The 26,248-nt window shown below is 33.7% G+C and overlaps 1 long non-coding RNA gene across 1 annotated transcript in view; it reads left to right on the forward strand.

Moving 5' to 3' along the window:
- LOC122908668 overlaps window positions 1-16,478 on the forward strand; it is a 351,843-nt gene extending 335,365 nt beyond the window's left edge. Inside the window, exon 4 of the long non-coding RNA XR_006385004.1 lies at window positions 16,037-16,478. This is a non-coding gene — a long non-coding RNA (uncharacterized LOC122908668). The remainder of the gene's footprint in view (window positions 1-16,036) is intronic.
- Window positions 16,479-26,248: the final 9,770 nt, after the last annotated feature.

The raw sequence follows: 26,248 nt of genomic DNA on the forward strand, positions 1-26,248 counted from the left end.
TTTTAAGTAGAATTTGCCTTTTGCTCTATATTAGTTCATAATTATGAACTTTAATGAGACTGATTTATAGCAGAGTAATTCTTATGTTTTAAAAAGTGTCTCTATTATAATGATGCTACCAACTATAGTGCTGTGACAAGTCATTAAAAGTAAAATAGGAATGTTTGGGTTAAGAAGGAGGATCGTGTGGCTTATTTCAAGCTTCAGCTGCATCCAACACCAGAATGCAGACCTGCTAGGTATGGTAGGGGAGCAAAGGACTGGAAAGTCTTCTGAGGGAGAATTTATTTTAAGGAATAAGAATCCTCTATTAATAAAACTTCAGCTCTAAGATGGGAGATGTTTAGTTTGTTAAAGCTTCCATAACAAAGTAATCCAAGTTGGGTGGCTTAGTGCAACAGAAATTTATTTTCTCAGACTTTTGGAGGTTGAAAATTTGAGATCAATATGCCAGCAAGATTGATTTCTTCTAAGACCTCTCTCCTTGGCTTGTGAATAGCCATCTTCTTCCTGTATCTTCACATGGCCTTCTATCTGTATGTGTCTGTGTCCGGATTTCCTACAAGGACATCCGTCATATTGGGATAAGGCCAACCCTAGTGACCTCATTTTACCTTAAGCCTTTAAATAGTCACATCTGAAGTACTTGGGGTTAGAACTTCAACATATACATTTTGGGGAGATACAATGTGACTCACGATAGGAGAGATGATTCTAAGTACTATACTGCACTTGTCAAAACATTAGTCCCTGACCCAGATGCCCATAGATTTATGTGTAATTCTTCTGGAGGGTTTGAGAGATGAAGATTATGAAACACTGTAATAGCCCTGTGATAAAACATAACAGCAAAAGTGAGTGAAGCATTCCTTACTTCGTGATTGACCATAGTGCCTGTGGAAAATGCACTGGGTTCAGAATGTTAGAAATGCTGAAGGAATAAAAATTTCCACTAACTTTAGCAAGACTTAGCTTTCAATTTTCCTCCCATAACTATTGCTAAATCCGGTTAGTTAATGAATGTCTGATAAACCATGGATTCAGTACTGTGGGCCCTGCGTCATGTTCTATGATTAACACAACTTCAATTTTTCATACTTTTCAAGAATTCAGACAGTGAATGTTCTCTGAAAAAACTGGATTTTACTTGACCATCCTCAATTTTTTTTTTTTTTAAAGTATTTAAGCCTCTTGCTATCCACAAAACCATCACGGCTGTTTTTATATTTCAATAAAAGGCTTGAGCTAATGGCTCTTTTTTTCTTCCACAAAAAACCACATTGGCTCCATTTCATGAGGTCTCCATTTCAGCAGGGCTGCAAGTTTCTGGCAAAGGAAGAAGCAGCAATAATGTCCACAAAAGTGCTAGCGGCAGCAAGAGAGATTGGTAAATGTGATGCCCGTGCCTGATGGAGACAGTTCAGCCATGGGGAACAGAGTGTGAGTCAAAGTGCCTTCCTACAGTTTTCAAACAGAGTGGTCCTGGCAATAGACATTCCTCTGGGAAACTGAACCTGGAGAAGAGAAAGAGGGTAGAATCTATGTGGTTGGTTATAGGCTTTATCGGTGAGTATATATAAAGTAAACTTTGGGAATAAAGGTATGTTTTAGGATACTTTAACAGAGACTGAAATTTCACTGACAGCAAGATGAGGGGACATTGATATAAAAAGGCTGTTATTACTAATGTGACCTAGGGCAGCAACTTTGTATGATTACTATGAATGATGCTTTCTAGAGTTGTGTTCTAGGGGTACCATTCTGCCAAAATTCTACCATATTCTATATCCTATATTCTGCCATATTACATATTCATAGTATATTCCACAGGTATGGTTCTGTCTGGAACGGTCAGTGCAACTGCTCATGTCTGTGAAATATGACCTAATTTTAAGTACTAATTTGGGTTGCCCTTAAGAAACACCTTATAGAGGTGCCTGGGTGGCTCAGTGGGTTAAAGTCTCTGCCTTTGGCTCGGTTTGTGATCTGGGGTCCTGCGATTGAGCCCCACATTGGGCTCTCTGTTCAACAGGAAGCCTTCTCCCCAACCCCCTTCCGGCCTCTCTGCCTACTTATGATCTCTGTCAAATAAGTAAATATTTTTTTTTTTTTTAAAGAAACACAGGGCGCCTGGGTGGCTCAGTGGGTTAAGCTGCTGCCTTCTGCTAGGGTCATGATCTCAGGGTCCTGGAATCGAGTCCCACATTGGGCTCTCTGCTCAGCAGGGAGCCTGCTTCCCTCTATTTCTCTCTCTGCCTGCCTCTCCATCTACTTGTGATCTCTCTCTGTCAAATAAATAAATAAAATCTTTAAAAAGAAAGAAAGAAAGAAAGAAAGAAAGAAAGAAAGAAAGAAACACCTTAGATGTACATGTTAGTTTTTCTAGTTTACAATATATTTTCACATGTATAATTACATTTTTATCTTTTTAACCTTCATAAACTCTATTAGGTAAACATATAATTTATACCTAATAGGAAAGAAATTCAGGAATTATTTTGCTATTTCTATGATAATATATTGCAATAGCATAATTTCTATGCCATTGTAAGTGCTCAATAAATATCTGATAACCATGGAATTATTCATGCATAATATAAACCTATGAAAAATATAAGTTCAAATAGAGATTTAATTATGATAAAATAGATGTTTTAGATCTTCACGTATGTGATAACTGTATTCATCGTCAGCCACACAAATAAGAAGAGTGGAGAGCACCTGTGTTTTTCAATTTCATGAAGATAAAAAAGATCCCCAGTGTTTCCAAATGGCACCAAAGTGCAAGTAAATGACATTGTACTTTTTTTTCTAGTTGGACTGATAAGAGAGATAGAATTAGAAAATAGCTTTCCCATTTTAAGATTAAAATCCATTCATTCATTTAACAAATATGTATTGAACATATGAATATGTTTACTATGTTCAAAGGTTGTTCTTTATACCGATGAGTTGTTATTGAAAAAAGATCCCTGCATCTAGAGGCTTTAGATTCTATATTTAAATGCTTCCTCTTAGGGTTTGCATTATAGTGATTTAACTTTGGAAATCATCATGTAGTTGCTTATTGAATTTTATAGTTAAAGATAATATATGAGTCATTCTTTTCTTCTTACAAATAGCAGAAATCCAGTTTGAACTAACTCTAAAGGAAAGAAAAAAAAAAAGAATTTATTGGATAAACATGCCTGAATACATGAACTCATGTTGAATCAAAAGGTCTCTGTTTTTTCCAGTATTTTTTTCTATTTTCTCTTGCATTGGCCTTGTTTGCTAGAGGGCTGTCTACACAGGGACTTCTAGACCTCCAGGCTTACATTATACCAGTTTAGCAATCCCAGGGAAAGGACATCTCTTTTCCAAAGAAAGTCTCAGGAATTAACAGTTGCTGGCCATAATTGGTCTCTGTGTACTTTATGGATAAATCACTGACATCCAGGCAATGGTTTCAACTCTTATGCCAATGGAGGGACTTATCTCATTTGGATAACATAAACTCCTAAAAGATTGAAAAAAATGGTGTTTTGTTACCAAAAAAGTGGAATTTAATGATGCATACTGAAATTAAGTGACTTTGGAAACAGAGCCAAATTAGGTCTTAGATTTCTGAGTCCTAGGCCAGAATTTTTCAATTGTATTTCACTGTCAGTTTTTATTATGGAGAGTAAATAAGATCATGAGCTTAATTGTTCTTTGAAAAAGTAATAATGTGCTGAATAAATAGCTATTATACATAATCCCTAGGCAATAATCTTGAAAGTTCCAGATGTCCTTGTTTAATTTGTACATTTAAAGTGCATTCAATCTGAGTGAATGTATTAATAAAGTTATTTGGAAAATATGCTATGATTAGTGGATTTTTTATTCAATAGGTTTTGACAAAGACTACTTGAAGATGATAATAATCTTCTGGATTAAGAGAATAAAAAGTTCTCTCTAAAGTAAAGACTGAGAAGTGTTTGGGCACTGCTTCCTTTCCAGTGAGTCTGCAGGGCTCTCCCATAAAGCTCTTTAAAATGACTCTTTACATGGTCCCTTCATTCAATTCCTGCCAGACTGAGTACTATTGAACTTCACCATGATCAACTCCTTGGTTTGGAAGCTCTCTTCTCAATTCTCTGACCTAGTTTTCTCCTAGGGGAAAGCATTAATCTTTTATTGCTTCCCCAAGAAGAACCATATATCTAACCTTTTCTAAAAAAAATTTTCTCCTTATCTGGCAAGAGACATATATGACCTAGTAAATTCAGATTTAGAAACATCCCAAACCAAAAACCAGTTCTTCTTTCCTTGAGGAAAAGAAAAAGCTTAATTTTAAAAATTTGTAAAAGTGAAAAGAAATTCTGCGTTCCTTTCTTTTAACATAACAAAAGAAAGAGAAAATACAGTTGTGTTCTCGTATTAAGACAGTTTGAATCATTTATAATAATAAGCATATGTTATAATTTCTTGAAAATGTAAGTAATTTTTCCACTATAAATTAAGAGGTTTTGAAGAAATCTCTTGGAAGTTTAACTTTCTTAACTAAACATGTCCCTTACAAAATATTTACATAATCCAAATTCATTAATCTAAAGGGAGTATTTACTTGAAAAACTGGTCTTACTATAATTAAACTTCGGCAAGCCAGGACTTGGATGAAGTATGTAATGGAGTTCTAAATATTTAGAATAGAAAGTGACGTTAGAAATTGTGAGGTCTCTCCAAAACATTTTATAGGTCAAGAAACTATTCAGAATAATGGTTTATCTAAATATAAATATCAATTATCAATTTTCAAGTACAAATATCAATTTTCAAGTACACTATACTATATATACTCTTCAAGTTTGTTTCAAGAATATAACAATTACCTGTTGATTATTTTATTTGTTAGTATGTTGAACTTTTTCTTATAAATTATTCGAGATAAAATCACTTCCTAAAAAGTGTATATTGCATATGATGAAAAACTTCAGTGTTCCAGAAATTGTTTCTTTCATTATTTTCCAAGAAATCATCCCACAGCCTACACCATTTATGAGAAACAACCACATAAACTCTATTCTGTAAAAACTGGAGGAGCGAAAACTCAAAATCCAAAATGAGTGGAAAGAATGTCCATAGAAGTGGCTATTTGTCAGGGAAGTCATGCAAACAAAGGGAAGTAGTTAAAATATATCTAGCAGATAACGTCACACCTGCGGCCCAAGAGGTCCAGCAAAAAGTTTCTCTTTGAAGAAAAAGCAAAATACTCAGCTAAGGTGCAAAAACTGAATACTTCACTGCTACAACAGGATCAAGACGGAATTGGATGAAAGCAGATGACACAGGAATAAATGAGAAATTATATCTGCAACTATAATCATAGGAAACCCTTTGCTCTGTGAGAATAAGAAGAAAAAAATTTATTGCTTGATGGGGTGAGGAAAGTACTAAACTGTTTCCTATTATCACTGGCAAAGAATAGGGTAAAAAAACCTCAAAATTAAGAATCCTGGGGGCGCCTGGGTGGCTCAGTGGGTTAAGCTGCTGCCTTCGGCTCAGGTCATGATCTCAGGGTCCTGGGATCGAGTGCCGCATCAGGCTCTCTGCTCAGCAGGAAGCCTGCTTCCTCCTCTCTCTCTCTGCCTGCCTCTGTGCCTACTTGTGATCTCTCTCTGTCAAATAAATAAATAAAATCTTTAAAAAAAAAAAAATTAAGAATCCTGGATCATAGGGGCACCTGGGTGGCTCAGTTGATTAAGTGGTCAACTCTTGGTTTCAGCTAAAGTCATGATTTCAGGGTCATGAAGTTGACCTCAATGTTGGAGTCAGCTTCATATTCTCTGTCCAACTCGCATGTGTGCCTGATATCTATCTATCTATCTATCTATCTATCATCTATCTATTATCTATCTATCTATCTGTCTATCTATCTATCTATCTGATCTATCTCAAACAAACAAACAAGCTAATCTTTTAAAAAAATCCTGGATCATAGGAAAATCTCTAGTTAGCCTGAAGCACATCCTTACACCAACAGAAATATAAACTTTCTGCAAAGAAGGAATTCCACCAGACAAGAGGGGAGAGAGAATAAGATAGCATCACCAATGGGTGGACAAAACATAGTAGCCTAAATATTTCTTCTTGGATTTTAGTAACTAAATAATAATGGTCACCATCCAGTAATAGTGAACCCAACTTCTGAAGATTCTCCTCGCTGAAAAGTTTTTAAGCAGAGTGTTGAAGGTGTGGCCTGGTTTCTCCCTACTGCTTATAGTCAAGCAAACAAAGGGAAGTATGCTTGCTTATAGTAAAATGCAAGCTGAAAGAGATACGCTGAAGGAAATATAAATTGAAGATTTGGGAAATTCTACCCATATTGCAAAAAATAGAAAGCATATTCTGGAGAGAATATCAAAGATGTCGCTGGAAAACCCTTTGTTAAGAACAATCATGGGTGACTTTGAAAAACAGTGTGAAGATTCCTCAAAAAAATTAAAAATATAACTTCCCTATGACCCTGCAATTGCACTACTGGGTATTTACCCAAAAGATATTGATGTAGTGAAAAGAAGGGTCATCAGTATCCCAATGTTTATAGCAGCAATGGCCACAGTCACCAAACTGTGGAAAGAGCCAAGATGCCCTTCAGTGAACAAATGGATAAGGAAGATATGATCCATATATACAATGGAATATTATGCCACCATCAGAAAGAATACCCAACTTTTATATCAACATGGATGGGACTGGAAGAGATTATGCTGAGTGAAATAAGTGAAGCAGAGAGAGCCAATTATTATATGATTTCACTTACTTGTGGAACATAAGAAATAACACAGAGGACATTGGGAGGTGGAGAGGAAAAGTGAGTTAGGAGAAATTGGAGGGGGAGAAAAAGCACGAGAGACTGTGGACTCTGAGAAACAAACTGAGGGTTTGGGAAGGGAGCGGGGTGCAGGGTTGGGTAAGCCTGGTGGTTGGTATTATAGAAGGCACATATTGCATGCAGTACTGGGTGTGGTGCATAAACAATGAATTTTTGGAACACTGAAAAGAAATAAAATAGAATGAAAAAAAAAACATGGGTAGAACAGAATGGGTGGTTAGAGAGATTCTAAGCAAAAGGAGGACTCAGTATACCATTGCTAAGTTGAAGATGCAAGGAGTTGGAAGAATAGCCTTTAGGACTTGAAAATGACCTGTCACCATCAGCCAGAAAGAACATGGAGACCACAGTCTTACACCCATGAGGAACTGAATTCTGCCAATAAGAATGTACTTGCAAGCAGATTTTTCCCCAGAGTCTTCAGATAAGAACCCAGTCAAGCTGACTTTTTAAAAAAAGATTATTTATTTATTTATTTGATATATATATAGAGAGAGTGACAGAGGGAACACAAGCAGGGGGAGTTGGAGAGGGAGAAGCATGCCCCCCACCAGGCAGAGAGCCTGGGGGTGGGGCTTGATCCCAGGGTGGTGGGATCATGACCGGAGCCGAAGTCAGATGCTTAACAAGGTGCCACCAAGGTGCCTTCAAGCTGAAATTTTTTAACAACATATTAATTATTCAATCAGCAAATATGAGGAACATAAAGAAAATATTAAGAACATCAAAATTTAGTATGGGACAACAAAAAAATTTAAAAAACACAATAGAAGCACTCATGGATATGCAAACATAAATTAGGTTTTTAAAAATCTTTAATATTACTATGTTTGCCATGTTTAAGAAAATAGATAAACATACAATATAAATATAATAAAATGACAAACTGGAGAATTTTATTAGAAAATCATAGACAAAATCAGTTAAAATTCTAGACTTGAGAACTAAAGTATGTAAAATCAGAAACTTGTTATTTCGGTTTAACAGTAAACTACAAACAGAAAACACATTTAAGAATTGACAAAAAAAATAGAAAATATACAAACTGAAGCACAGATAAGTGAACTAAAAGGAAAACTTTAAAGCATTAGATTAAGGTGGAATAAAGTGAAAAGTCTTAACAGAATTTTAGTTAGAAAATCAGGACAAAAACAAGAGAATGGGACAGAAATAAAAGTTAATGAGCATATGTTTTTAAAAAATTTTAATAAATCCATATTCAAAAACCTATGAAACCCTTAACAAGATAAATATAAAGAATAATAAATCTAGACATATCTTACGACTGCTAAAAATCAAACCAGAGGCAAAACTTTTTATCTCAATTTTATTGAGGTATAATTGACAAATAAAATTTGCATGTATCTTAGCTATACAAAGTAGTGATTTGATATTTGTATACACTGTGAAATGTTACCACAATCAAGCTAGTCATCAAACCTGTCACTTTATATTGTGTGTGTGTGTGTGTGTGTGTGTGTATCAAGAATATTTAAGTCTACTCTCCTAGCAAATTTCAGGTATACCATACAATATTATTACCTATAGTCACTCTGCTGTACACTAAATAGTTAGAATTTGTTCATGTTATAACTGGAAATTTGTACCATTTGGCCAACATTTTCCCATTTCTTCCACCCACCAGACCCTGGCAACCACCATTCTACTCTCTGTTTCTATGTGTTTGACTTTCTTGGAGTCTATTCATAAATGAGATAATATAGTATTTGCCTTTCTTTTTTTTTTTTTTTTTTTTAAGATTTTATTTTATTTATTTGAGAGAGAGAGACAGTGAGAGAGAGCATGAGCGAGGAGAAGGTCAGAGGGAGAAGCAGACTCCCCATGGAGCTGGGAGCCTGATGTGGGACTCGATCCCGGGACTCCAGGATCACGCCCTGAGCCAGAGGCAGTCGTTTAACCAACTGCACCACCCAGGCGTCCCAGTATTTGCCTTTCTATATCTGACTTATTTCACTTAGCATAATGTTCTTCGGGGTCACCTGTTTTGTCACAAGTGACAGGATTTCCATCTTTTTATGGCAGAAGAACATTCCATTACATACACACACCACACACACACATATGTATATACATGTATGTATATGTATATGCATACATATACATATATATGTGTATATATACCACATTTTCTTTGCACATTCATCCATCAACGAACACAGGTTGTTTTCCTCTCTTGGCTATTGTAAATAATGCTGCAATAAACATAGGAGTGCAGGTATGTCTTCGAGGTACAGATTTCATTTCCTTTGCATATAAAATCTAGAAGTGGGATTGCTAAATCACATGGTAGTTCTATTTTAAATCTTTTGAGAAACTTCTATAATGTTTTCCATGATGGCTGTACCAATTTACATTTTCACCAACAGTGTACCAGGGCTATCTTTTCTCCATATCCTTCCCACACTTGTTATCTTTTGTCTTTTTATAATAGCCCTTTCTCACAGGTATGGTGCTATCTCATTGTGATTTTGATTTGTATTTCCCTCATAATTAATGATGTTGATTAGTGATAGTACTGGTTCTAGTGGTGGCTTCTGTTTCCAGTAAGCTGTCATTTTCTATATGCTTCTCTCACCAGTTTTAGGGGGCAACAGTTTGTCCTGTAACCTCAATTCTCTGACAGATTTAAGAAACTTTGTCATTTTTCAATTTCTTTAGCTCTTTTCTTATCTTAAGGATAGAAATGATGGCTTCCAAGTTCTTTACTCATCATAGCTAACTTTGAAAGTCTTCATCTCTATTTTTGAAGGATATCTTTGTTGACTATATAATTTTGCATTAGAATTTTGTATCATTTTCCTTCAATCCTTTAAAGAGATTATAGGTTATTGTGTAGTTTTTGAACATTTTTACTGAAAAATAGGTGTTAGTTTTTCTTTTGAAGGTGATGTATCTTCTTCTATCTGTATTTAAGATTTTGTCTCTGGCAAATCCACCAACCTCGATCTAACTGCATCTCCTGTAGCAGTCCTGTGACCCAGCAGCAGCCCTGCTTAGCCATGGTCCAGGGAATGATCCTGCATGTTCAGAAACCCAGCAATAGGCACACCCATTCAGACCCCTAGAATCGATAACATGGAAATGCTTTCCTGAAATTGAGGAATCGCAGGAGGTTCAGTGTGGAGTAGCTAGAGAATTAAATACTCCAGAGGTCCCAGCCTTCTATATCTTTTGCCTCCAGGAACCCTAGTAGATTCTCATTCTGAAGAATGCAGAAAACCTTCATGCCTCCAAGAAGGGGTGGAAAGAAACCATTTTGAAATAAGAGTACTCTAGTATTCTTTCCTTCATTATATTCCTGTAACAAAGAGGAGACCTCAAGAGAATTACTTTCCCGAAGTATTATCTGGCATGAGGAAGGGCATCCCCTGTAGCCTTCTTGTCTTACCTAAGAGAGGATGAGAAAGCAAAGAAACATTTGGGAAAATCACACCTCAAGGACACTTAAAGGCCAATGTCTAATAACAGATTTAGAGATTCATTGCTTCCCCCAACATCTACATTCACATCAGTGGAGCATCTGTGCTATAATAGATGATTAAAACCAAAAAAACCTGCAAACGTTAGGCCTTATTTAAGAAGTCACTAGAGAAACCTAAAGATAATAGAGGAGACAAACACAAATAAACCAGAGGAGATTTTAGTCTCTGACATAGCTACCTCAAACAATAAACACAGCCTAACTTCTAGACAGATAAATAAAACCTCACATAAAAAGCCTATTTACCTCAGTTCCTTTTACCTGGAACATCATACCAGCTTTAAACAAAAAAAATTATAAGGCATACTAAAAGGCAAAAAGGCAAAAAAAAAAAAAAAAAACCCACAAAAAAACAAAACAAAACCCACCACTGTTTGAAGATACAGAACAGTATTAAAATCCCACATATGGCAAAGATTTTAAAGTTACTGCATCTGGAATTTAAAATAACTATGATTAACATCTAAGATCTCTAATGGAAAAAGTGGACAGTATGCAAGAATAAATGGCTAACATAAGCAGAGAGATAAAAACTCTATAAAAGAATCAAAAAAATTCTAGAAATCAAAAAACTAAAGCAAAAGTATAAAATGTAAATTGTAAAATTTCTGGAAGATAACATAGGAAAAATCTAGGTGACCTTGAGTTTGGCAGAACTTATTTTATTTTTTTTTAAGATTTTATTTATTTATTTGAGAGAGAGAGAGAACAAGAGGGGTAGGAGAAGGGGGAGAGGGAGAAGCAGGGTCCCTTCACACTACCTCAGAAGTTAGTGAGTGAACACTAAAAGAGACACATTATATTAGTGTGGTTAATGTTGCTATAAACAATGAATCAAACCCCAAAGCAGTAGTATCAACATTTATTTCTTGAGGACTCAGTTTCGTCATTAGTAGAGTAACTCCAAGGAAAACACTACCGTTTCTCTAAAAATAATTCTTATAAATAATATTTAATTCGGTCTAATGTTCCCATGACATATCCATTAGAACCAGGAGCCACTGAAAATTCAGAAATTGGGTAAAACTCTATTAAAATAACCCCTGCAGCATTTGTATGTGCTTCAAAGACATTACCCTTAATTACTTTGTTAGCTAATACCCTTATATATAGGTTTGAAGATATGACTTCAGCACTATTAATGCTATAGTTACTGTCTTAGAGAATTTGATATTTTCTGCCTGACACACTATCATCTTTGTCTAGCTGGCTTTTAAATTTTGATTAATTTATAAAAACCTATAATGAACACAATGTAAAATTCAGATTCTACACTAAGAAAACCCACACTGGTAGCTATATTGATAATTTATAGGATATTACCCTAAAACTTTGCAGCCTAAACCAACAAATGTTCATTAAATTACAGTTCTCTGTGCGTCAAGTATCTGAATGTGTCTTATCCAAGCGGCACTGGCTCAAAATCTATAACAAGGTTGTTCTCAAGCTGTCAACTGTGTCTATGATGTTATCTGAAAGATCCATCACAGGGAGGGAGTTCTGCTTCCAAGCTCACTCCTGTAGTTGTTGGGAGAACTCAATCCCTCACCCAATAGGTTTATCTACAGGGTTGTCATATAATATGGTGGCCGACTTTCTAAAGGGTAAACAATCCAAGAGAAAATGTGAAAGACTATGTCTAAGACAGAAATCACACCTTTTTATAAGCTACTCTCAGAAGTGACATTCCAGCACTTCCACTACATTTTATTTAATACAAGTGATACAGTTAACCCTACACACAAGAAGAACTTACACAGGGTATGGATACTAGGAAGCAAAGATTATTGGGGACCATCTTAGAAACTCTTTACCCTAGTGCTTGCCATATCCTCTTAGATGAGACTTAAAATAACAACATACTAAGTCACACTGGAAGATTGTGGATATCCTAATTGGACAAAATAAGAATATGAACATTATAAACTCTTTTAAATATTATACCAAAGTTTACTGAAGGCAAGTAAAAATTATTTCTGTTAATCTTTAAGAAATAGAAGTCAAAATGAGAGGCTCTGGAGTCAGGCTATAAGAAAATGCTCTGTATTTTAAAAGTATGCAATGAATATAGAAGTTTCCTAGAAGCAAGACACTGAAAAGCATGATGCTTTTCACCTTTTCGGTGCTTCTCAAAATATTAAAAGAATGCAGGAATAATAGCAGGGATCACAAGGAAACCATCATGAGTTCTTGAAAAAGAAGCAGAGAAATCTGCCTCTTCTCTTCTCCCTCACCTCCTCTCCCCAACCCCTTCTTCTTTTTCTTCTTCCTAAGATGATTTAATATGCAATTAATAATAGTATTGTTATTAGTTCTACTACTGATTAAAAATATACCAATGACATTGATTAATTACTCATAATCTCTCGGACTCTAATGAAGTGAAAAAGTTTGCTCTCATCAGTTACTCAGTTAAATACTTTTTATTAATAAATATTAGGAGTCCAAAATTAAATTTTCAGGTGATGCAGAGTTATTTTACAATAGAAAAATCAGCTATAAAATGTTAATGGGTTTGAACAATGAATCAAATCAAAAGTGGGTATTAATAGAAGTGAAAACAAGATTTTTTTAAAACTAGCAATTTTATCACAGGAATGTGGCTAAAAAGTTTTATGAAAAATATATTTTGGTAAACCAGGCTCTCCATGAAAAAGAAAAAAGAAAGAAAATTATTCAGATAGTTTCGTTGAATTAAAAATGAGACACCAGGAAGCACTGCTGTTGCAGGTTGTAGAAGAACCTGCCTTCCCTAATATTGCTGCAGAGAATGAGTGAGATGTCCTGCCCCTGGAGAAGAAATCCAGATGTGAGGGCTGAGAAAGGCACTGATCCTTGATCCAGATCAATGTTTGTCAAAGTTTTTGATCTTGGGATTCCTTCACTCTTAGAAATCATTAAGGATGCCAAAAAGCTTTTGTTTTCAAAGGTTACATCTACTGATATTTTATTCTAAGAATTTTTTAAAAATTATAATTTCATTTAAAAAGAACAATAATAAACCTACCATATGTTAACATGGAGGAACTTTTTTAAATGAAAAATAAACATTTTTCCAAAACAGGAGAAAAATTAAAGGGAATATTGATATTATTTTATAGTTTTGCAAATCAACTTAATATCTGGGTTAATAGAAAACACCTGGATTCTCAATATTTTCTCAATCTGTTGCCGAGCATGTTATTTTGATTTAAATATATGAGGAAAATCCATGTATGTTGTAGAAAAATGAAGAGTATTTTAATAGCATTTTTATATAATTAAGAATTTTTTTCTTTGTTATTATGCCAAAACTAGACAAGTGGTACTTTCTTAAAGGTTAATTGTAACATGGATACTAAAATTACATCTTTGAGCTCTATTACACTAAAACCCATTGGTCCACCCTGCATTTTGAATGTATCCTTTTATGCAAGGATTAATCATTTCGAAGATGTTGCTTCATTGAGTTATGCAGATCTGCCAATAATGACATATTTCTTTTCAAAAATACTAAAAGTTAAATCATTCATTTTTGTCACTCCTAATCTCATCAGAAAAGTCTCTATGTTGGGAAGCCATCAAGCTCATGATGATAGTTGTCTGTTTCCCAAATTTCTAATGTTTTACTTAAAAGCTCAAATTTTATCATTAGCCATTAGTTCAGTTGTTGTCTTTGAAAGGGTAGATTTGCTTAATTCATATTAAAGAAAACACTTGCTGAGTATTGGAAACTGAACAAATATACTTCAGTCTTTCTATAGTTCTTTCAAGTAAAATGGCTTCACACACACACACACACACACACACACACAGGCTAGATCAGCTCACAACTCAAACAACTGCACAATTGCTTCTCTTCCAGATGACCATAATGGTTCAAATTTCATGAAAAGACTCTATGCATACTTTCTATTTCATCATATAGAATATTGAAAAAATATTGCTAGGTGGTTGATATTTAATATGCTTTTTACTGCTTAAAGTTATTCTTAAATTGTATTTTCTTTCTCTCTCTCTTTTTTTCTTTTTACTTCAGGTTTGTTGCTGTGAAGAGTTTAATGATTTCTAGCACTGTTAGATGCCATGACTTTGACTCATGCTTAAGAACCTGGAGCTTTATGTGTCATTGATTTTAAACTGTTTGCCATCACATCAAAAAAGGCCAATAGCATCTTAGTATCATTAAGAAAATTGTCTTATCATCCTGGATGCCCCTGGAACAGTAATGAGGTCACCTAGATGTCTATAGACTATACTTTGAGAAGTGTTATTATTTTAAAATTACGAAGACTTGAAGACTAATGCTGCTATTGTCCTACTAGATAGAGTACTTTTTATTACAGTAGTCAGTGACGAAGTGCAGACCATCAGCCTGCAAATTTGGATTTTCACAAAACAAATGTAACACATCATATTGGTTCAACTTAATTTTTTATGTTTTGGGAGTGATCATGGAATTAGTGTCAATTCAGGACTGTTGTAAGCCTGGAATTCTTGCTTGAAGAATTGAGGAATGTTGTGCAAGTATCTTAACTCTATAATGATTTGAATGTGTACTTTATCTTCATTATATTATTCAAGGGAGAACAAGCAAGAATGATTTAGACCAAGCTACTTATCTTAAACATGTTTTTCAACTTTTATTAAGGTTTTCTGCAATTTGTGGTAGAGAATAAATTTGTAGATATAATCTCTAGAGCCATAATTATATTTTCATTAGTTTTGGTCTTTATTCTGATTTAGAGGGCTCTGAGGAGACCACCAAAATTGTTCAGTATGCTTAACTCCCATGAGAGGAGATTATATCCTGTTGACTAAAATGTAAATTAATTCACTGGAGCAATGGGGTGTTCACCTGTAGTACAATGCTTCTACATCTGCATTATAATATAGACCCTTTTTATTAATGGATAATAAGAAATGAGAATTTACTTTTTCTCATCTTTTGTTTCATGTATTTGTCTTGATTCTTTTTGATTTGACACATTTGAAAATTAATAGCTATATACTTAAAGCTATTATTTTATGAGTTTTTTTTTCCTTAGTTCACCTACTTATACCCAACCAGCATTTTTATGTTTACATGTCCTTTGTGAAATTTAGGAGGGAACACTATCAACCATCTATTAAATATGGAGTAGATAAGCTTACGAGTACCTGAAATCATCTCATAAGAGAATACATGAAATAAATGACTAGAATTTTCCACAGAGAAAACTAAAGGGAAACATCAGAATTTTATTTAAAAATATTGAAATATTTGAGATTTTGTGCTATTACAGAGATCATATATGAAGCCAATAGTGGGAATTAAAAGATATAGTTTGGGCTTTTCTAGAAATCATTATAGAAAATATTTTCTAGAAAACATTATAGTAATGAATATACGTGGAAAAAAATTGTTACTAATCTACTTTCTATGTGCTTAATGTATTAACTGATTTAATTCTCACAAGTCTAGAAGTTAAGCATTTTTTTAATCTCTGATTTTTAAATGAGGACATTGAGATACAGAAGGATTTACTAATTTCCCAAGATCAAATAGCTATAGACATAGTGGAGCCCGACTTCAGGTCAGGCAGTCTGATCTCAGAAGTCTTCAAACTTAACCTTCATGTTCTTTGTTTAAGGAAAAATTGCCTGGAAGTGACAATGAAGCAGTAAGAGAATACTAACAAGATTATCTCCTTGTCCAGGGATACATCAAGTATGGGAGAACGAACATCCTATTTCCCTTAAGAAAGCTTCAGGAAGAAAAGAAAAACAGTCAGGTCTCCGCCTCAGGAAAGGACCCAGAAAGGAGAATTCTGTGAAGACTGTCAGGTTAAAGCAGGATCTCTTTATAATGAACGGGAGGTTTAGAGATCACTGTCGAGGTGGTTGAGAGGAGGCCCAGGCCAGCATGTAAAATGCTAGTTGTGTAAAATTGACAAGGCTGTGAAGCTTGGTACTATTAACTGGCCTTGTAGTATCAGGTAGAGTGGAGCTCTGCTGACACCTAGCCCTGTACAGCACTTGCTCAGGATTCTAAGAATTTTTGAAGAGCTGGGTTGTTGACCCTGAAGGTTCCTCCTCTGATGACTAGAGAACACCCCTCTCGGATAAATCAATGCCTACTACATAGTTGTATGTTCTATTTCTAGTGGCTTGTTTGTTTGTTTATTTAGTTTTATTATGTTTCTCTTTTAAAGTCCTGCATTGCTGTATTTCTTTTTTAATTATATGGAAAATTAAATAAAGATTATATATAAAGATAATATAATGACAAGGATATAATTACTACACATATGTCTACTATTCAAAAGTTAAAAAAAGTTTTGTATTTACTTCAGATTATTCTCTTGTTTCAAAGAAATAATAAATTACAGATGAAGCTGTAATCCTCTATGTTTTCTTTCCTTATCTCATTTTCTTTTCTTTCCATCTCTAGAGGAAACCACTGTTGGGTGTTTTTTTTGGTTTTTGTTTTTTTTATTTGAGCACACACTCTGCTTTTACATTAACTCTATATAAACGTACTATACACTTCATTTAAAAAGCACTAAATTGTTCATTAGAATTTCTGCATATTTTATGTGTACTTTTACTTTATATCAGATAAAAAATTAATTAGATAAGTACTATAATAAATTGTGGTTAAAATTGTTAAATTAAATGGGAAAGCTCTAGGAATAAAATTAGAAAATATTATTGAAAGTCCTCGAAGTTTTGAATAAATGAAGGAATATTCATGTTTGTGAATAATCATTTGATAATAATTATCAAAATATTAATGCCCAATATTGAAAATATCAAACTTTCCCCAATTAAAATATAGTGATAATATAATTATAATCAAAATCCCAATAGCTTTTTTGAAGGAGGAATCTTGATAAAGTGATTCTATAATTCTTACAAAAATGTAAAATTCATGTCATGATTGCACAATACAGTTCTAAAAATAGAAAACATATTGAAGGCAGTGAGATGTTCTTATGACAAATCATTGATTATGTTAATTTTTCACTGTGGTAAACATTGTCAGTTGTTCTTCAAAGAAATACATGGCAACTTGTTGAAAAAAATCAGTGAGGAAGGATGTACTATTTAATAAACTGCATTGAAGTAAGTCTTCTGTAGGAAAAAAAGGAATAGATTCCTTTCTCATATAGGTATAAAATAAATTTCAATTGGGATAAATTTATAAAATGATATACAGATATTTACTAGTGTTGAAATAATAAAGATATCTTAGAACATTTAGGATAAAAAATGGTATCTAGACAAGATACAAAATAGAAAGCAGAAGGAAAAAAATTGATTATATAAAATATTAAACATTTTTATCACAAAATAACTTTTGCAAATATAAATAAAAGGAAAGATTAGAAAAAGCTATTTTCCACAGATCTAATAGAGAAAATATTAGTGTCAATCACATTAACAATAATAAAAAAATTAAGAAAATAGACAAGTATATGTATAGATATTTCAAAGAAAATAAAAGACAAATGTCTAATCAACATATAAAGAGCTGTCTAACTCAGGAGTGATCAGAGAGATGCAAATTATAGCAGCAAGATACAATTTTACACTCATAAGATGGGGAAAAATGTTAAAGCTCTAACAATATGAACTATTTATGAATATATAAAGAAGTAGAAAACCTTAAGCACCATTGATTATACTATAAGTCATAACAACAACTTTGGAAAGCAACTGACAACTTTTAGCAGTTGAGAATAAGCATACTCTCTATACTCAGGTGATTTTACTTGTGTACAATCAAGAGAAATTCCTCACTTGTATACAGAAAGAATGCTCTAACAATATTATTTCCTGCTTTCTTGGTACTATTTTACTGGGGCACAAGTGCTTAGTACCACATAAGTTTTGATAGAATCAAGATTACTGGTATTGGTATCTGAAATTAAAACCCTGTGGGCCCAGATCCATTGCCCATTTCTCCTGTGTGTATCTTTAAAATGTACAATGTATGCATCATTAAAATGTTTAAGATATTGCTGGCTCTGAAAAAAGAATGAATTTATATACAGTGCTATTTTATTTTTTTTTAAGATTTTTATTTATTTTATTTGACAGAGATCACAAGTAGTCAGAGAGGCAGGCAGAGAGAAGGGAAAGCAGGCTCGCCGCCAAGCAGAGAGCCCGATGCAGAGTTCAATCCCAGGACCCTGAGACCATGACCTAAACTTAGGCAGAGGTTTAACACACTGAGCCACCCAGACATCCCTATACAGTGCTATTTTAAATGGAAATTCAAGCAATCACATTTTACTTTATTTTAATGAAATAAGCACTCTCTAAAATATTTGCTCTTTAGAACAGAAAGAGCCCTTGTCATAGTGAGACTTAACGAATAGCATTTATTCAGAGATTACAGGAAATATGTTGGACATTATTTCTTTGTATGAATTATGAGAGACTTTGATTCCACGTTACAGAAATCTTGATTAATATTAGTTTAAGCAAGCAGACATTTTGTTATGTGATACCAAGGAGTCCAGAGATAGCCAGTTTGTAAGACTGATGTAATGGGTGAATAGTCATGGACAGCATATCTCCAAACCTCATATATTTTTCTTCTGCTTTTCCCCTTGTCATAAAATGGTCCTTTCAATCAACATTTTGGGAAGGAAATAGCATAATGGGCAGAAGGTAAAAGGGAGCAATGCCAATTGGTTATTTCTCATTTTATCAGGAAACCAAAAGTTTTCCTGGAAACCCTACCCAGTTTATTTCTGCCTGGAACTCATTGGTCTAACTGGATTATATGGCTGGTCAAAGGGAAACATATCACCAGGACTAGGCTACACCAAGGATAACCATCTCTTGGGGATATCCTCATGATTAAGAGATCTCTAGTATAAACTGAACAAAGTTGAATTTTCATATAAAAGACAAGAGGAGAGTGAACAGTGTCAAGTGCATACCTTTTCCTCTGTGCCCTGTAACTTTTACACCTTATACCACAGTGATTTATCTGCTTGACTCTTTGCTCTAGGTGTTTGCAAATTTGTTGAAACAAAACTATATATTAATTTTTATGGACCTAGTTTATAGAACAGTTCCTCTCCCCCAAATAGTACTAATCAAAACATACCTTTTATTAATGAATGCATTAATGATAAAGAAATAATTCTTAGATCGAATACATGTTCAACCAGGTGGTATCTAAGTTTTCTTTCAACTCTAAATTTCCTTTACTCTTGCAAGATTATTTCATTTTCAAGATTATAAATAAAAGTCTGATAAAAAAACCATTAATTCCATGCATTTTGATTTTTCTAACTTCAGATCCAGAGGAACCTAAAGCAAATATTTGTAAACAATGAATTCTGAAAGCATTGAGATTGCTAATTAGGCCATTTCTGAAATGACTATGTATTTGGTATCATGTCTTCTTTGCAAATAACAACAACAACAACAACAACAAAAAGATTGCCTATCACTTTTATTCTTTGGAACCATACATACTGGTAACCTATGTATAGAGCACTTGTCCTTTCTTTATTAAGAAAACAGTCTGTAAATATTGCTGCAAGTTATTAATTCATAAGGGATCTCTTTTTGTGCTCAACATTGTGTGCATCATACATAATAAATAAAGCAAGAGTAGACAATTTATAAATGGAGGGAAACATATATAATTATCAAATGATTATTCAAAAAAAGACAAAATTAAAATGATAAAAAATATACAATCTATGGTGAAGAGTAAAGGAAAAATGAGACCATGGAAAGATCTCCAAGGTTATTGGCCTTCTTGAAAATTACTGTTAATTTTTGATACTACTTTTGAAGTGAGGGTATCTTTGAATAACTGCAGAAAAATAAACTTAATAAGCTTTTTTCATTAAGCTAGACTATTCTTTTAAATTGTTTTATGTATTCTGGGGTTTGTGCAACTTTTCTGCCTATTGCAGATTAAATGTAAAATTGTGATTTTGCAAAGAAAGCAATTTTCTTGGGAGACATCTGGGTGGCTCAGTCAGTTAAGCATCTGCCTTAGGCTCAGGTCATGATCCTAGGGTACTGGGATGGAGCCCCACACTGTACTCCTTGCTCAGCAGGGAATCTGCTCCTCCCTCTGCTTACCACTCCTCCTCCTTGGGCTCTCTCTGGCAAATAAATAAAATCTATATATTAAAAACAAAACAAAAACAAACAAACAAACCACAATTTCCTTGGAGCACCTAAAAATCCACAGTGTAGATCCACAGTTATCCCCAAAGTGGGTTTCATTTCCTACATTATTTCTATATTTCTCCCAAAGTCACTTCAAATTTAAAAAAAAAAAAAAATTCTTAGCATGGGCATTTGACATTTTCTCAATGTAAAATACGAATTAAATAATCTTTATGAAAACATTGCCCATCTAATCAATAGCGAAGTTACGATGCAAATGACACTTTGAGACAAGTTACCCAGTTTTCTAGTGCAGTAATTTTCAAAGAGTGACTTCTAGACCAGCAGCATAACATCACCTGGAAACCTGTCAGAAATGCAAATTATTTCCCAGCCTCTCCCGAACATACTGACTTAGAACCTTTGGGAGTGAGGCCCAGGATCCTGTGTTTTAATATGCCTTCTAGATGACTCTGATGCAAGTTAAATTTTGTTAAGTACTGCCATTTATGCTGTATGAGTAGAAATGTTGGAATCTTACTTGATATTGATAACATCCCAGGTAAATAACCTGGCTTATAATATGGCTTTGTCATATAGGATTATTTCTTTCTATCTCGTAGGATCAATTACAGTTCTTAACCAGAGTAGAATTTTGTGCTTATCTTATAATTTTGGAGTGAACTAAAGTAGAAACTTCAACATTAGGTGACAAAGGAAATACATTTTTTAAAAAATGCTATGATAATAAATCCCAGAGGAAGAGACATTTTGATGACTTATAAAATGTATGAGCTTTTACTGTAAGGTATCAGGTTAAGGGTCTTGAATAATATGGGAATTTTTCATCATGTAATTTTAATCTTCTTATTTAGTGTCTACCCTTTCTGCCTATATTATTGCCTCTGAATATGGCGGTGGGGGCTGGGGGTGGGAAACAGTCCCTAGGAACCCATGTTAATAAAGGTTAGCGCTGTTAGGCAATTTATTGATGTCTTTAACTAAAATAATCTGTAATGTTTTTGGAATATTGCTTCAGAGAGTTGATATTCTGTTTTGGACTATACTACTAGTCCAAAGAAAAGAAGTCTTTTCTTTCAGGAAAGGACTATGCTACTATTTTCTTTCAGGAAATTTACCAGTACTTGAAGAAGTCTAATCTGATTTGAAACTTGCCTTTTTTTTTTTTTTTTTTTTTTTTTGCAGAGAGTGGCAGAGGGAGAGGGAGATGGAAAATATTAAGCAGGCTCCAGTCCCAGCTCTCTGCCTGACCAGGACTCCATCTCATGACCTTGAGAACATGACCTGGTCAAAATCAAGGGTCCAACACTTAACTGACTGAAACACCGAGGAGTCCTGGGACTCTATTTTTTAAATTGTGTTTTGGCAAAATGTTTTCATAATTAACTGAATCTTCTTATAAATTACTCAGAATTCTAGGATGTACTGCTTATAAATATTTGAATTCCTAGCCTACTTTAAAAAGTTCTAAATGTTACTTTGTAATTTCCTACCAGAAGAATGATTGCAACTAGTTCTGCTGTTACCATAATAGTGGCAATCCCACCCAACTGGATTCCTTCTAGTAAAATAAATAACTTCAGGTAATAATTTTCCTCATAATTAAATAAACAAATGCAATTAAGTAATAAAAATTGATCACACAAAGAACATGGAATCCAATTAAATCTCTGAATGAAGTAATAATGAAAGTCTAGACTATGGGAATATAGTACAAAGCATATAGGATTTTGAAAACTCTTAAGACTATTATAAAATAACCCACGGAAAACGCACCATCTTTAAATGTTTAAACAGTAGATTGGAAGAGTGAGATAGAGAAGAGAGGAAAAGAGGTGAGATGTAAAAAAGGAGGGAGACTATAAAGCAAAATTTAACATGTGAATGGACTTTTGAATATAATAGTATCAATTGGAGAATCTAAATTGTATAAATCAATCCATTTATCAAGAAAAATAACTTCAAGCTACAGTAAAAAGAGTGTCTTAGCATATATGCCAATGCCAGGATTGTCTATATCCTGCAGGATTTAAGAGGGGAACTTAAGGGCTCACAATACAGGCATTGTCAGAAGCAGAATGTTCTTTGTAGTGAGTGATTTTACATCAGATGTTCTAAATTTATCTAGAAGTAGCATTGGCATTGACTTAATTGTCACTGAAAAATATACTTTTACTAAAGGAAAAACAAAAACTGAAAAGAAAAAAATGTTAAACTATTCTCAGAAAGGACAAATGAACTCATGTACAATAAATGTATTACTAAGGTGATGTAGTTATTCAAAAATTCTTTAAGAGATCATTTGTTTAGGTTCTTAATGTAAAAATAGACTTTTCATGTATGTATGACTTAAAATAAATCTATTCCAAACTCTAGAATAATTGTATGAGACCTTAAACAACAATGCTATAAAGTATATCATGTCCATACAATACTTTGTACAAAGAAATGTCCCAATTATCATTTGTTGAACAGAAATAAAAAAATAACAGTACGTTTATAAAATGCATTTATATAAATAAAATGTCACTAAGTATATCAATAGGTCTTTCCTTAGAATGAACACATCTAAAAAAAAAAAAAAAAAAAAAAAGAATGAACACATCTAAAAGGTAAAGAAAAATCTCAGAAAAGAGATCCCAAGCAGCTTGATCCCTGTGGTGTGTGTTTGTGTGTGGTGTGTGAGTGCACACATGTAGGTATAGATGGCAAATCTTGTTAAAGTCATCTGCATGAGTTCAGGAACATTTATTCTCTGTCAAGAACCATATGTAACAGCCCAAGGGTGTTGTAAGGGTAAATAGAAATCAGAAAAAAGAAAAAAATTCCCTGGTACCAAAAGGGAAAGATTCTTTTTCCCACCCCCTTTCTTTCAGAGCATTTCATTAAAAAATTTATAATTGCAAATTCTTTCTCTGTCCCTCGGAGATGTATATAATCTTTCTGAAACCTAAATAAGCCTCTTGTCAGCTTTACAAACCAGAAATGTCTTTCACAAGGTCCTGGGAGCCATCTCTTTGAAATATAATCAGCCCCTATCTCTCAGTTTCTGTGGGAGGGTAGAAGCTCAACTCCTTGCTCCAAAATTACCTCCTGCCATAATGATATGAGTTTATTTTCCCTTGGATAAAGCCAGTTAGGTAACACAGATCATCATCCCATTTATAGCTGAATTTAGGATGAATTATGCATGACAAATGGTGCTGTTAATTCCTCTTACTTGAGGACTAGTGATTGTTTATCTTGAAAGCATGTATGCAATGGGTTGTCTCTGCTTGGCTATATAAAGGGTGAGATTTCTTTTAACTTGACAGTATCTTAGTTGATTGCCTATGATGCAGGTTGCATTTACTTTAATGCTTATTAAAAAAAATGCTTTCTTTCTCTTACCTTTGTGGAGCATTTTTCTGCAGTTAGGAAGAAAAGTTTTATTTCCTCAACAGTGTGTAACAGAGGACTTGACATGCAAATACTTAATAATTGGCTAAAGATATTTTATTAATGCAAACAAAGCAACTCAGCCAATATTTAAAGAACGCATTTCTTTCTTCTGCACAACAAAACTGTATTTATGTTTTTCTGGTAAATATTAACTTTTTATCTTTTCACTTAATATCAGATTCAACTCAATCTCAAGGGGGAAAAACAAAGCAGCAGTATATGGGGGAACTTCTGTTCAGGATAAGGTGCTTACAGGAAAAAAAAAAAGTGATGGAAACAAAAGTACCATTGAGACTGTGAACCACTGAGGAAATGCCTAAAGAGTAATGGAAAAGTTGGTAAATAAAGCAGCAGTGGTTTAGAACCATTACGTACAACAGATTATTCATGATACTGGAATTTTTAAAACTTATTCTGCAAGAAAGAAACTCATAAATGTAAAATAAGGGCATAGAGGGCCAAAGGATAATGGAATAGTAAAATAAATAGTGCAAGTAAAAATAGGACAAAATGAATAAGTTGAGTAGGAACCTTTATAAGGACACTGAACTTGTGTTAAAAAAAGGTGAACACGTGTAGATGGTTGCATAGCTAAACAGAATTATATATGTTATAGATTATATAATGGTTCAGATTATATCAATAAAAATCAGTATTCACAAATTATACATTCTATGAATTTTCTTACACTTATTTAACACATTGATTCAAGGCACAGGAAAAGCTAATTGTGAAAAAATATGAAATATGAAAAGAATGAAATACATTTTAACAAATTTTCTTGAGTACCTGCAGAAGGTGAAGTATTACAGAAGATAAAAATATAATCTCTACTTTCAAGTGTATTAGGCTACATAAAATAGGCATTAGCTAGATATTCATTCAAAATTTATTTATTGCTTATACTAGAAAAAGAAACCATTGTGAGCTGTAGCCATCATGTGTAATTTTGGAAAATTTTAACAGCAGCACAACTAAATGCATAACTCAGCAATGCATTTACTAGCAAAAGCATAGTCACTAACAAGAATAATAGTCAAGCAAAAAAACTGTACGTGGACATCTAGCTTTGAGCAAATCTACTCCTTTATGAAATCTTAAAGATGAGTCACTAGAAATGTACAGTAAAGATTTATAAATTGTGGTAACTTAAGTAGATTATTAATAAGCTAATATTAACAAATATATTTTACTTCAATTGTTAAAATATTTCATCTGTGGTTATTCCTTCTTCAATTATATTTAATAAATCAACCTCCAACTAGGAAACTAAATCTTGACCCTGTTTTCTTTAAAAAGGCATAAGCAGGGACTCCTGGGTGACTCAGAGGGTTACACGTCTGCCTTTGGCTCAGGTCATGATCCCGGGTTCTGAGATTGAGTCCTGCATTGGGCTCCTTGCTCAGTGGGGAGTCTGTTCTCCCTCTGCCTCTGTCTGCTGTTCCCCTTGTGCTCTCTATCTCTCTCTCTGACAAATGAATAAATAAAATATTTAAAAATAAATAAATAAGAATAAACGGCATATGTGGTGTTGAAGGTACAATCATTCAAGGAACATGTAATGTTTTCCTGAATGGAAAGGGGGAGGGCATTACAGACAGTTGTGAAAAGAGGTTATTCGTGTTTTGTAAGTAAGATACAAAATATGTGGAGTTTTCTACTTTACAAAGTATGCGGTATCCATATCTCCTAGGGTAAAATGAATCTTGTGCTTCCATCATATTAGGTAATTACAGGAAATAATGTATAATATTCTAATGCATTAAATAAATAAATTTCCATCTCCCTTCCCTAGGCTGTATTATGCTTGAGGACAGAGACCATGCTGATGCCACCTCTGAATAAATCCATTAAATAATGAAGGAATAATAATTAATACTATACCAGATATTTGAAAATCAAATCTGATGTTATAGCTATTGATTAACATGTTACAGAATACTTACTAGCTTTCAAACAGTTAATTTATGCCTGCTATCCCTGAAGCATTTAATTAATTGTCCCCATCCTCCCCACTCATTCCTTCACTTGGTTATAACTATGTATTGAGCATGGCAAGTATGTACTTACAAAAACATGATCAAAAATATTTCGACAGAATATATTGATCATTGTAATCAGAGTTCTTTCCACTGAGAAGAATATTTACTCCAAGGGGACATGAATCTTCAACAAATGTGGAAGGAGTAGAAAGGTACACTAACTAGTGCCAGATCAAAAAAAGAACAACAGAGGAAGTTGAAAAACTCAGCTTTATATATTTTTTTCTTAGCATTCAGGTCTTGAGAAACTATACTCTTTGCTTCAGAAAATTCTTG

This window comes from Neovison vison, chromosome 6 (assembly GCF_020171115.1).
Source record: "Neovison vison isolate M4711 chromosome 6, ASM_NN_V1, whole genome shotgun sequence".
NCBI lineage: Eukaryota > Metazoa > Chordata > Mammalia > Carnivora > Mustelidae > Neogale > Neogale vison.